The 5,000-nt window shown below is 36.0% G+C and overlaps 1 protein-coding gene across 1 annotated transcript in view; it reads right to left on the minus strand.

Annotated features, from left to right (window-relative positions):
• Positions 1-5,000, minus strand: part of rasal2 (RAS protein activator like 2) — a gene marked incomplete at its 3' end in the record, with an annotated part of 25,376 nt that overhangs the window by 8,963 nt on the left and 11,413 nt on the right. The gene's annotated exons all lie outside the window — the stretch shown is intronic.

Consider the following 5,000-nt stretch of genomic DNA (forward strand, 5'->3'; position numbering starts at 1 on the left):
TGAGTGTTGCACGGCCAGATACGGCTCAGCTGACTCAGATAAGGAGATGATACATGATGATGTGATATGCCGCGGACTGTACTTAATGTTACTCTGATCCGGTTACTTATGTTGTGGCAGATATTTAAGTAAGCTTTCTTAACGCTAATGTTCTAATAGTCAGATTGCTCTGAAGATGGGAGGTGATATTCTATTAATGTTCACGTTCACACAGTCGCTGATTTTGGCCGGCCGTCTTTCCTGCAACGGCAGCTTTTCTGTATTTCCTTTCTCCTGTAATGTGACTTGATCGCTTTAAACTCCGCACACTGAGCTCTGATTGGTCAGCAGGCAGTGCTTTCACTGAGTTGAGCTCTTAGCCTGCAACCTAACCTGCTCCGGGGCAGGTTAGCCGCTCAGCATCAGTTACCATGGAGATCTAGCCTGCTAAAAAGAGAACCAGCTTCGTAGGACCGGAAACCCCGAGTTTTCCCTGAAGTTAGCCGCTAAGAGAACATCCGGCTTCGTAGTACAGGCCTCTGGTTTGCAGATCTCACAAAACAAATCAACTGGCAAACACTAAGGAAAACCACGTTCAGGATTGTAAAGCTGAACAACGGTCTCTGTTGTTGGAAACTTACCTGAAATGTTTGATGGTTTTATTTTAACAATGTGATCACAGGACTCCTTCTGATGTCACTGCAGATCAGCTGTAAGCTAGCTAGCTAACGTAGCTAACCTAGTCATTTCAGATAAACTGGCAAATGACTAACTCTGCATCCAGATACAATGCATATATAAAAACACATCAAAAACATCTCTCTCTCTCTCTGTGTGTGTGTGTGTGTGTGTGTGTGTGTGTGTGTGTGTGTGTGTGTGTGTGTGTGTGTGTGTGTGTGTGTGTGTATGTGTATGTGTATGTGTATGTGTATGTGTATGTGTGTGTGGGTGTGGGTGTGGGTGTGGGTGTGGGTGTGTGTGTGGGTGTGGGTGTGGGTGTGTGTGTGTGTGTGAGCATCATGACTCAGCTGTTCTCCACCCATCAGGTCCTGTGTGACAATAAAGAGCTTCGGTGCAGAAGGAAGTGAGCGGCCTCATTTCCCTAGATATTAATAAACCTCAAACACAATAATTCCCATCAGGCTCATTGGCAGCCGTTGACACCTCAGAAAAAAGTCACTGTACCTCTGCACATCTCCCAGCAGGCACTCTGCCTGCACAGAGGACGCTCTATAAATACGCGCAGGTTCCTGACACTGATGGAGGTTTGTTCCTCACACTCATCAGGAAACACAAAACTGATTCTAACATCTCTCTCAGATCTGCTGGAGCCGTTGAAGTCGTTCACCAAATGCAGATGTTCAGAGAAAAACCCCATCAGACGGTTTGAACTCATAAACGGGACTTCAGGTGTTGTGTGTGTGTGTGTGTGTGTGTGTGTGTGTGTGTGTGTGTGTGTGTGTGTGTGTGTGTGCGTGCGTGCGTGCGTGCGTGCGTGCGTGCGTGCGTGCGTGCGTGCGTGCGTGCGTGCGTGCGTGCGTGCGTGCGTGTTGGAGCAGGATGTCTGAGGGTGGACAGATTCAGATAAAAAATATATATATTAGTTAGATTTTGTAATAAATCACAGAAAAAAGAGAATCCCAAAATGGAGATAACCATTTTTATTTTTGTTGTATTCCTAAATTGGAATAATACAAAAATAGGAAAAAAATATTCCAAAATTGGGATTTAACGAAAAGTAAAGTTCCCGAATTGGGAAAAAATAAATTCTGTTTAAAAAAATGTTTTGGGATAAATAAGAAAAACAACAGCTTTGGGATATCAATAATAACAATAATAATAAATCCCAAATTGAAATCAATAAAGTAAATCTTATCCTTATAAAACCTTTTCATCCTTCATGTGCCCACAGTAACAATCTGAATAGAGATGAGAGTAACAATCTGAATAGAGATGAGAGTAACAATCTGAATAGAGATGAGAGTAACAATCTGAATAGAGATGAGAGTAACAATCTGAATAGAGATGAGAGTAACAATCTGAATAGAGATGAGAGTAACAATCTGAATAGAGATGAGAGTAACAATCTGAATAGAGATGAGAGTAACAATCTGAATAGAGATGAGAGTAACAATCTGAATAGATATGAGAGTAACAATCTGAATAGAGATGAGAGTAACAATCTGAATAGAGATGAGAGTAACAATCTGAATAGAGATGAGAGTAACAATCTGAATAGAGATGAGAGTAACAATCTGAATAGAGATGAGAGTAACAATCTGAATAGAGATTTAGAGAGTAACAATCTGAATAGAGATGAGAGTAACAATCTGAATAGAGATGAGAGAAACAATCTGAATAGAGATGAGAGTAACAATCTGAATAGAGATGAGAGTAACAATCTGAATAGAGATGAGAGTAACAATCTGAATAGAGATGAGAGTAACAATCTGAATAGAGATTTAGAGAGTAACAATCTGAATAGAGATGAGAGTAACAATCTGAATAGAGATGAGAGTAACAATCTGAATAGAGATGAGAGTAACAATCTGAATAGAGATGAGAGTAACAATCTGAATAGAGATGAGAGTAACAATCTGAATAGAGATGAGTAACAATCTGAATAGAGATGAGAGTAACAATCTGAATAGAGATTTAGAGAGTAACAATCTGAATAGAGATGAGAGTAACAATCTGAATAGAGATGAGAGTAACAATCTGAATAGAGATTTAGAGAGTAACAATCTGAATAGAGATGAGAGTAACAATCTGAATAGAGATTAAAGTAACAATCTGAATAGAGATGAGAGTAACAATCTGAATAGAGATGAGAGTAACAATCTGAATAGAGATGAGAGTAACAATCTGAATAGAGATGAGAGTAACAATCTGAATAGAGATGAGAGTAACAATCTGAATAGAGATGAGTAACAATCTGAATAGAGATGAGAGTAACAATCTGAATAGAGATGAGAGTAACAATCTGAATAGAGATGAGAGTAACAATCTGAATAGAGATTTAGAGAGTAACAATCTGAATAGAGATGAGAGTAACAATCTGAATAGAGATGAGAGTAACAATCTGAATAGAGATTTAGAGAGTAACAATCTGAATAGAGATGAGAGTAACAATCTGAATAGAGATTAAAGTAACAATCTGAATAGAGATGAGAGTAACAATCTGAATAGAGATGAGAGTAACAATCTGAATAGAGATGAGAGTAACAATCTGAATAGAGATGAGAGTAACAATCTGAATAGAGATGAGAGTAACAATCTGAATAGAGATGAGAGTAACAATCTGAATAGAGATGAGAGTAACAATCTGAATAGAGATTTAGAGAGTAACAATCTGAATAGAGATTTAGAGAGTAACAATCTGAATAGAGATGAGAGTAACAATCTGAATAGAGGTGAGAGTAACAATCTGAATAGAGATGAGAGTAACAATCTGAATAGAGATGAGAGTAACAATCTGAATAGAGATGAGAGTAACAATCTGAATATAGATTAAAGTAACAATCTGAATAGAGATGAGAGTAACAATCTGAATAGAGATTTAGAGAGTAACAATCTGAATAGAGATTTAGAGAGTAACAATCTGAATAGAGATTTAGAGAGTAACAATCTGAATAGAGATGAGAGTAACAATCTGAATAGAGATTAGAGAGTAACAATCTGAATAGAGATGAGAGTAACAATCTGAATAGAGATGAGAGTAACAATCTGAATAGAGATTTAGAGAGTAACAATCTGAATAGAGATTAGAGTAACAATCTGAATAGAGATGAGAGTAACAATCTGAATAGAGATGAGAGTAACAATCTGAATAGAGATGAGAGTAACAATCTGAATAGAGATGAGAGTAACAATCTGAATAGAGATGAGAGTAACAATCTGAATAGAGATGAGAGTAACAATCTGAATAGAGATGAGAGTAACAATCTGAATAGAGATTTAGAGAGTAACAATCTGAATAGAGATTTAGAGAGTAACAATCTGAATAGAGATTTAGAGAGTAACAATCTGAATAGAGATGAGAGTAACAATCTGAATAGAGATTTAGAGAGTAACAATCTGAATAGAGATGAGAGTAACAATCTGAATAGAGATGAAAGTAACAATCTGAATAGAGATGAGAGTAACAATCTGAATAGAGATGAGAGTAACAATCTGAATAGAGATGAGAGAAACAATCTGAATAGATATGAGAGTAACAATCTGAATAGAGATGAGAGTAACAATCTGAATAGAGATGAGAGTAACAATCTGAATAGAGATGAGAGTAACAATCTGAATAGAGATGAGAGTAACAATCTGAATAGAGATGAGAGTAACAATCTGAATAGAGATGAGAGTAACAATCTGAATAGAGATTTAGAGAGTAACAATCTGAATAGAGATTTAGAGAGTAACAATCTGAATAGAGATGAGAGTAACAATCTGAATAGATATGAGAGTAACAATCTGAATAGATATGAGAGTAACAATCTGAATAGATATGAGAGTAACAATCTGAATAGAGATTAAAGTAACAATCTGAATAGAGATGAGAGTAACAATCTGAATAGATATTAAAGTAACAATCTGAATAGATATGAGAGTAACAATCTGAATAGATATGAGAGTAACAATCTGAATAGATATGAGAGTAACAATCTGAATAGATATGAGAGTAACAATCTGAATAGAGATTAAAGTAACAATCTGAATAGATATGAGAGTAACAATCTGAATAGATATGAGAGTAACAATCTGAATAGAGATGAGAGTAACAATCTGAATAGAGATTAAAGTAACAATCTGAATAGATATGAGAGTAACAATCTGAATAGATATGAGAGTAACAATCTGAATAGAGATGAGAGTAACAATCTGAATAGATATTAAAGTAACAATCTGAATAGATATGAGAGTAACAATCTGAATAGAGATTAAAGTAACAATCTGAATAGATATGAGAGTAACAATCTGAATAGATATGAGAGTAACAATCTGAATAGAGATTAGAGTAACAATCT

This window comes from Notothenia rossii (genome assembly GCF_949606895.1).
Source record: "Notothenia rossii genome assembly, chromosome: 9".
In the NCBI taxonomy this organism is placed as follows: domain Eukaryota; kingdom Metazoa; phylum Chordata; class Actinopteri; order Perciformes; family Nototheniidae; genus Notothenia; species Notothenia rossii.